Consider the following 9,262-nt stretch of genomic DNA (forward strand, 5'->3'; position numbering starts at 1 on the left):
AAACCTCTCTGGAAGGAGTGAATTTTGGGGATAAACAAAATTAGGAAAATGTATCAGGGAAGCTGGGTGGGGATAGGGATTACCAAAAACTCTTTTGTTTCCTTGTATGCCCTTGCACAAGTCAGACACTATTCTTAAATCTCAGTTTACAAATTAGGAAAAAGGAGAAGGATCAAAAAAAAAAAAAAACACCAAAATTTTCATTTTCCTTATCCACAATCTATATTACATTTTTGTAAGAACCAGCTGAGGTAATGGTTATGAATATTTTGCAAATGATAAGTTTATCTCAGAATAAAGAAGTAGTGTCATGTTTGCTATTATCTGACTCAAATCTTGACAAGAAGTGTTAATAATAAAATAATCACTAATACTGGTTGCTCGTTGGAAATTTCTTTCACATATTTTTTTTCCGACCATGTGTATGTGAGAATCATCTGCATGCATAGTAAAAATGCATGAAATTCACAGATTTGAATATAACTCCTCTTAGATGTATTCTACCTCCTAGAAATTAAAATTATTTATGAGGATTGAAAAGTAACAAGTCATCTGTGAAGAGAGAGAATTTGACTTCTTCTTTGTCAATTTCAATACTTTTTATTTCTTTCTGTTGTCTGGTTGCTGTTGCTAGGACTTCTAGTACTATGATGAACAGCAGCAGTGAGAGGGGACATCCTTGTCATGTTCCTGAACTCAAAGGGAAGGCTGTCAGCTTTTTCCATTGAGGATGATACTCGCTGTGGGTTTTTCATAGGTAGATTTTATTAAGTTGAGAAATGTTACCTCTATCCCTTATGTTTGAATAGTTTTAATCAGGAATGGATGCTGTATCATGTCAAATGCTTTTGCTTCATCAATTGAGAGGATCATGTGGTTCTTCTCTCTTCTTATTGATTTGTTCTATCACATTGATTGATTTGCAAATGTTGAACCACCCTTGCATCCCAGGGATAAATCCCACCTGGTCATGGTGGATAATCTTTTTAATGTACTGTTGGGTCCTCTTAGCTAGGATCTTTTTGAGAATCTTGGCATTCATATTCATTAAGGTTATTGGTCTGAAATTCTCCTTTTTGATGGGATCTTTGCCTGGTTTGGGGATCAGGGTGAGGCTGATTTCATAAAAAGAGTCTGGAAGTTTTCCTTCTGTTTTTGCTTTTTGGAACAGCTTCAGGAGAATAGGTATTATTTCTTCTTAGAATGTTTGGTAGAATTCTCCAGGGAATCCATCAGGTCCTCGGCTCTTGGTTTTTTTGTTTGTTTGTTTTTAGGAAGTTCTTGATCACTGCTTCAATCTAATTACTAGATTATTCAAGTATTCAAATTGGCAAAGAAGAAGTCAAACTCTCTCTCTTTGCAGATGACATGATACTTTATATGAAAAACCCAAAAGACTCCACCCCCAAACTACTAGAACTGATATAGCAATTCAGTAATGTGGCAGGATACAAAACCAATGTATAGAAATCAGTTGCTTTCTTATACACTAACAATGAAAATACCAAAAGGGACATTAAATAATCAATTTCATTTACAATACCACCAAGAACTATAAGATACTTGGGAATAAAACAAACCAAAGAGGTAAAGGATCAAGGAACTACAGAACACTCATGAAAGAAATTGAAAAAGACACAAAAAGATGGGACAGCATTCCATGCTCATGGATCAGAAGAATAAACATTGTTAAAATGTCTATACTGCCTAGAGCCATCTATACTTTCAATGCCATCCCAATCTAAATTCCACCAGCATTTTTCAAAGAGCTAGAACAAACAATCCTAAAATATGTATGGAAACAGGAGAGACCCCGAATTGCTAAGGAAATGTTGAAAAAGAAAAACAAAACTGGAGTCATCACATTGCCTGATTTCAAACTTTACTACAAAGCTGTGATCACCAAAACAGCATGGTACCCCAGATATAGACCCTCAACTCTTTGTCTTTGACAAAGCAGTTAAAAATATACAGTGGAAAAAAAGACAGTCTTTTCAATAAATGGTGCTGGTTAAATTGGAGAGCTATGTGTAGAAGAATGAAACTTGACCATTCTCTTACACCATGCACAAAGATAAACTTGAAATGCATAAAAGACCTTAATGTGAGGCAGGAATCTATCAAAATTTTAAAGGAGAACATAGGCAATAACCTCTTCAACATCGGCCACAGCAACTTCTTTCAAGACATGTCTCCACAGGCAAAGGAAACAAAAACAAAAATGAACTTCTGGGACTTCATCAAGATCAAAAGCCTCGCACAGCAAAGGGAACAGTCAACAAAATGAAGAGACAACCCACGAAATGGGAGAAGATATTCGCAAACGACACTACAGAAAAAGGGCTGATATCCAAGATCTATAAAGAACTCCTCAAACTCAACACACACAAAACAGATAATCACGTCAAAAAATGAGCAGAAGGTCTGAACACTTCTCCAAAGAAGACATACAAATGGCTATCAGACACATGAAAAAATGTTCATCATCATTAGCCATCAGGGAGATTCAAATCAAAACCACATTGAGCGGGTGCCTGGGTGGCTCAGAGGATGAAGTCTCTGCCTTCAGCTTAGGTCATGGTCTCTGGGTCCTAGGATTGAGCCCCGCATCAGGCTCTCTGCTCAGCAGGGAGCCTGCTTCCCATGCCCCTACTCCCCGCCTGACTCTCTGCCTACTTGTGATCTCTCTCTCTCTTTCTGTGTCAAATAAATAAATAAAATCTTTTAAAACACACACACACACATTGAGATACCACCCTACACCAGTTAGAATGGCCAAAATTAACAAGACAGGAACCAACAAGTGTTGGAGAGGATGTGGAGAAAGGGGAACCCACTGTTGGTGGGAATGCAAGTTGGTGCAGCCGCTTTGGAAAGCAGTGTGGAGATCCCTCAAAAAATTAAAAATAGAGCTACCCTTTGACCCTGCAATTGCACTAGTAGGTATTTACCCCAAAGATACAGATATAGTGAAAAAAAAGGGCCATCTGTACCCCAATGTTCATAGCAGCAATGGCCACCACAGTCGCTAAACTGTGGAAAGCACCAAGATGCCCTTCAATGGACGAATGGATAAAGAAGATATGGTCAATATATATAATGGAGTATTATGCCTCCATCAGAAAGGATGAATACCCAACTTTTGTATCAACATAGACAGGATTGGAAGAGATTATGCTGAGTGAAATAAGTTAAGCAGAGAGAGTTAAGTATCATATGGTTTCACTTACTTGTAGAACATAAGGAATAACATGGAAGACACTGGGAGATGGAGAAGGGAGTGAATTGGAGGAAATCGGAGGGGGAGACAAACCATGAGAGACTATGGACTCTGAGAAACAAACTGAGAGTTTTGGAGGGGAGAAGGGTGGGGAGTTGGGTGAGCCTGGTTTTGGGTATTATGCAGGGCACATATTGCATAGAGCACTGGGTATGTACATAAACAATGAATTTTGGAACACTGAATGAAAATTAAATTAAATTAAAAATTTTTAAAAAGTACCAAATCAGACAGACTTAGCTTGAATCTCAGTGTCATTATTTACTATGTGATCCTGGAATAGTTACTCACCTATAGTTTTCTCAACTATAATGTGGGGTAATGTGGCATAATATGTTTGAGGATTGAATGACAATGCAAGTCATGCCTCAAAGGCAGTGTATAGCACATCTCTTATTTTAATCAATATGTGTTATTACCAATTTTCCTTTTACATACATTTGACTATAGTTATTCCTCTTTTATTTATTTATTTATTTTTATCACTTGAAAATGTATGTGATTCTATATTTGTTCTATTTTCCAGATTTATATGTTAGATACTGGGGATATAAAGATAGATGTGATTGAATTTGTATAGCCTTGGTGCAGCACACTGAATAACACTGTGTCTGGTACATAGTTAATACTCAAAATTCTTTTAATTAAATGAGTTAATGTCTTATAGTGTTTTAGATAAGCAGTGGAAGTGATTATGTAAATAATTTTGCAAAGCGCACTATAATAAGTCTCATAATTTAGGAGTCTACCGTCTCAATTTAATTTCATTTCATCGTGCTATTGTGTTGTTGTTTAGTTGAATTTAATTTTCTTTATTTTTCCCTTTACGGCTTCATTGCTATTGGTTCTTAGGCTTTTCCAACACTTGCAATGCCTCCCAATTTTGTATCATGTAAAAATTTTATTAACTTGGTATTTATTCCTCTGCCTAATGTTGACTGGAAATAATTTCATACAACAGTTACTAGCACTAAACTCTCATTCTGTAACTGCCTCCTAGCTTATTAAATACTATATTTATCATTTGCTTTGATCTCGGCCTTTGAGCCATTTTGAATTTTTACAACTATGATTTTATCAGACAATTTTACTTTTTTATCAAAGAATTTTATGAGTGTGTTTTCCAGTAACATACTTAGGAAGTAACTTCTGAGATCTAGACCAGTGCATATATGTGTGCCTATGTATATTTGTGGGTGTACTATGTGTATTTGTGTGTGTGTGTGTGTATGTGTGTGTGTAAAAGAGATTGAGGGGAAAAGATTCAGTCAAGTAAATCTGAATCAAATTGAATGACATACATCTAGTAATAATCACATAATGAAGTGATCTCAGAAGAAATGATTTTCTAAAGCAGAATATACTTTAGGTCATGAATAAGGACTTTCAGTCCCAAATAAAACAATATTAGCTAATGTTTTTAACTTGTTACATAGTGTCAGGTACTGTTTGAATTTTTTAAATTAGATCAACATATCTAAGAGATAATTCTAGAATTTTCTTTAATTTACAGATGAGGAATCTGAAGTACAGCTCACTTAAATAGCTTGGTCAAAGTCATAGAGACAGCAAACACATGGCAGAGTTGGGATTTGCATCAATCACTGGCACCGGAGCTCATTTTCTTCCCAACTAGACTTTTTAGCTGTAATAACTTCGCCTATCCAGAGACCAATCCTTGTATTTATGGTAACCGTGCCTTGATTTAGTTTTGGACACCATCCCAGAGCTACCAAAGGAAAACTTGGTAGAGATGTTTTTTCAATTTTCTTGACCAGTTTTTCCAGAGAGATGTGCATGACCTGAGAGCAACCAATCTTTTTCTTCTCTTAGTTTTTATCTTGATTGGAAGACTACAAGGACTAAAATGATTGGAGTTCATTCACCTTGAGGGTGGCACCCTGAAAAGACAATATACTTCCAGATTTAAAGTCTGACTTTTGACCTTCCAAAGTCTGGTTTTTCATCATTTCCTTCATTTCTCCCAGGTTATGGGATAAGGCCATGGATTATGATCATAAAGGTTTTGCACTGTCTAATGCTAGTGAATACCAAAGCTCAAGCAAAGGCAGCTTGATCTCTCATATCTTGTTCACACATTCTTTTTTGTCTGAATTAGTTATGGTCAGTATTGCTTGTGATTAAAAAACCTTAATCAATCTCCCAAGATAAAATGGCTGTTATAGACTGGATCATATTCCTTCAAATATCACTACATCAAAAACTAATGATGTACTATATGTTGGCTAATTGAACATAATAAAAAAAACAAACAAAAAAGATAATACAGGGGTGCCTGGGTGGCTCAGTTGTTTAAAGCCTCTGCCTTCGGCTCAGGTCATGATCCCAGAGTCCCGGGATCAAGCTCCATATTGGGCTCTCGGCTCAGCAGGGAGCCTGCTTCCTCCTCTCTCTGATTGCCTCTCTGCCTACTTGTAATCTCTGTCTGTCAAATAAATAAATAAAATCTTTAAAAAAAAATAATACAACTTCCAATTTGACTGTATTTGGAGATAGTCCTGATAAGGAAGTAGAATCTCATTTAAGGTTAAATGAGTCATAACGAAGAGTCCCTAATCCAACAAGACTGGTGTTCTTATAAGAAGAAGAAGTGACACCAGAGATCTCTCTCTCTCTGCACACACATAGAGGAAAGAACATATGAGGATATAATGAGAGGCTGTTGTCTACAAGTTGGAAAGAGAGACCTCACCAGAAACCAACCATGATAGTACCTTGATCTTAGACTTGTAAACTCCTTAACTGTGAGAAAATAAATTTCTGCTGTTTAAGCCACCCAGTTCATATTTTGTTATGGAAACCCTAGTTGGATAATATGGTGAGCTTTTTAGGGTAATGTGCCTTTTCTCCTGCTCCTATTGTTCAGAGGCTAATAACTACCATGTAAGGCTATTTTGGTTACTCCTGCCAGAGGGCATCATTCTATTCTAAACAATAAGGAGTTGATGGTTTACAAAGCAGACCCAATCCTTGCCTTCATGGAGGTAGTTTAAAGTAAATAGTGTTAACTTCATACACAACTCTCTTACTTCTTTAAGATTTCTGCTAAAATGTTAACTTACCAAAGATCTTCCTTGATCACCTACCTAAAGAAGCAATTTCCTAACTATGAGCTCTCCCTGTCCTGCCATAGTATTTACCTTCTGTAACATTTACTCTCAACTGACATATTACATATGCATTTCTTCATCTGTTCATCTTCTTTCCCCATGAGAATGTAATCTCTGTGGGTGCATGGGCCTGGTTTTCTTTGCTGATACATCTGTTTCAGTTAGATAGTGTTGGGCATCTGAATGCATTCAATATATTTTTGATTAACTTAAATTAATTGGAGAATGAATAAATGGGGTACATAGAAAAGTGAAACTCATTATCAGTTCAAATTTCTTTAACTACTCTCTGCATGCTTTGTATTGTGTGAATTGCTTCTTTCTTCCATGATGTGATTCTTTTCAGCATAATTTGTCTCCTCTGACTTTTTACTCTCTCTTTACCTCCTCTTTTTCTTTCTAATATTCAAACCTGCTTCCTCTGCTTCCTCTCCTGCTTTCTAACTCTCCCTTTTTTAGTTACCATTTTAACGGCTGATTATAATATAATGTATAAAGTGTATTTCAAATTACTTGATTAAGTGGCATATCCATTCTTATTAATTAAAAGGTTGATGAAGTCACTTAGTTAAAATTCTTTCTGTAAGAAAAGGGTAAGCCAAGTTATATTTGATTTCCATCTTAATTGATTAGTAGGCTGTGAATTGAAAAACGTTTCCTCAGTTGAATAACAACCCTCTTGCTTCACTCTGGAGTCACTGATAATCCCACTAAAATGATTTTTAAAACAAGATTTTGTTGCTAACATTAAAATTTATTTAATGCCATACTTTAAAAACTCTCCAAACCTGGATTTCTGGCTCTTTTTGTGAAAGCACATCCTGGAGACACTTCTACTGCTGGCAGTGTAGCAACTGTCCTGTATTATCTCTAGCTCTCCCCTCCTCTTCACCCAACACTCCTTATTAGATTCCCTGCATCTGACCCCATTTGTACACTTGTATCTCATAAATAACCCCTTAAAATATGTGATATCATAACCCTGGTCTACACAAAGAGTTTTTTTTTTTATAAGAGATATGATTGTTTACATAGAACTGTTGCATTGTGTTTGTAGGTTATGTTAATGAAGCAAGAGAAATTTTAAATTGGAATCAATTTGGAACCGTAATATGATTAATTCTCTGTCAAACTCATGGTCTTACTTATGACCAGCCTCTGTTTCTGACCTATAAATGGCTACAGAAAGGGTCAAACAGTTCCTCATTAAGGTACCAGTGCTTCTTCATGATCTGAGCCTAGTGTTTGTTATTCACCTCAAAAAGGGCTTTCATCCAGCATCTCAATCTTACAGCTAATTCTGCTCTTCCTTTCCGTCCTAAGTTCCAAAAGCTCAGATTTTGCCTTATTTCTGGTGCCAAGACCACAGCTTGTAGCTCCATTTAAGTAACGAGCCTTCCTTCCTGGCCTTCTGCCTTTGCAGTATTTCCAGGATTGATGTCCCACCTGCTCTCATCAGTTCTTGTAGGGACGAGACTTTTGCCTTTGAACTCATATACATACATTTTATATACTCTTGCTTGATGGAAAGTGGAATCCTTCATTCGTTGTGTTCTTTAACAAGTTAGAAAAAACAGCCACAAAAAAACAACAGTGCATAGGGCCAGAGGAAAGCAGAGTACAGCATCAGTCCCGATTCCTGTGGTTGTATTGAAGACTGTGGCTTCATTGAAAAGGAGACTTCTTTCTCTCCCCGAAGCTAGATCTTGAGACATTTGTCCAAAAAGTTAAAATACAGAGATAAATCTTTATACATGAAGAAGACACATAACTTCATGAAAATATAACGTCCTAAAGAATGGATGGATCCAGAGAAAAAGAAGAGAGGATAGACAGCCAGGTAGGCCTCCAGGTAGACCTTTAGAAGGTATCTGGTTTCCGATCTGTGTCAGCAAGATAAAAACCTTCCTTAGTGATTGTAATAGCAGAAGAAAGATAAAATCAGGCCCAATTCCTGTTTTTAAAGCAGGACACCACTCAGCGTTAATGTGACAATGTATATCAGGCTTTCCCCATTTTCAGAGGCTTGTTAAGTCTCTGTATGGATGGACAAGGGGAAAAGTGTTAAAAAGGCAGGAATGTTCAATACTGCCCTCTCTTGGGTGTACAGAGATCAACAGAAATTAAAACAAAAGGGTAAGACAATGTTTCCTCTGACATCCACAACAAAGTGTACTTACTGTGCCCATTTTACAGGTGGGAAACTAGGACTTAGAAATATTAACTAAATTTCATCAGGGCATAGTAAGTAGAGACAGAAATTGAACTTGACTTCTACTCCTTGTGGACAGACTACCCTGATTAAAACACCTGCCTGCTTAGCATTTCATCTTTACTACAACATCCTTGGATGGAACCAAATGTTCTTCCGTATTTCCCAGTTTGTTCACACTGACAATAGGACTTGTCAGTTCTGTCTGTATCAACAAACCATTAGATTTTGGAGACAATATGGAGCATTAGAGAGGAAAAAATGAGAGGACTAACAGTAATGTTTCTGCTTAATTTCCAAGGTCCCAGAATGAGAATAAGATTCTTTGTTTAAAGTCATTAAATGTCTATTTTGGGGAGTAGTATCATGCAGGGAGACTGGGCTGTATATTTTTAACAAAAGAAGGAGATGCCCTGGCAAGAGAAATAAATTCATTTGTTCATTCAGAGCAAAGACACATTTGTAAGTGATAAAATATTTTATTCATTTCACCAAATAAAATGCTCCGTAGATAAGGGTTACTTGGAATCTGTAAACAAAACCTTCCTCATGGCTTTTGGAAATGTCTGTAACAGATCTACACCATAAGAAATAGTGTAGTAAGGTTAAATTTAAAGAACATATTTTAAAGCTAGATAT

The sequence above is a fragment of the Mustela putorius genome, unplaced genomic scaffold, assembly GCF_011764305.1.
Source record: "Mustela putorius furo isolate JIRA1106 unplaced genomic scaffold, ASM1176430v1.1 tig00003863_pilon_pilon_pilon, whole genome shotgun sequence".
Taxonomy (NCBI): Eukaryota; Metazoa; Chordata; class Mammalia; order Carnivora; family Mustelidae; genus Mustela; species Mustela putorius.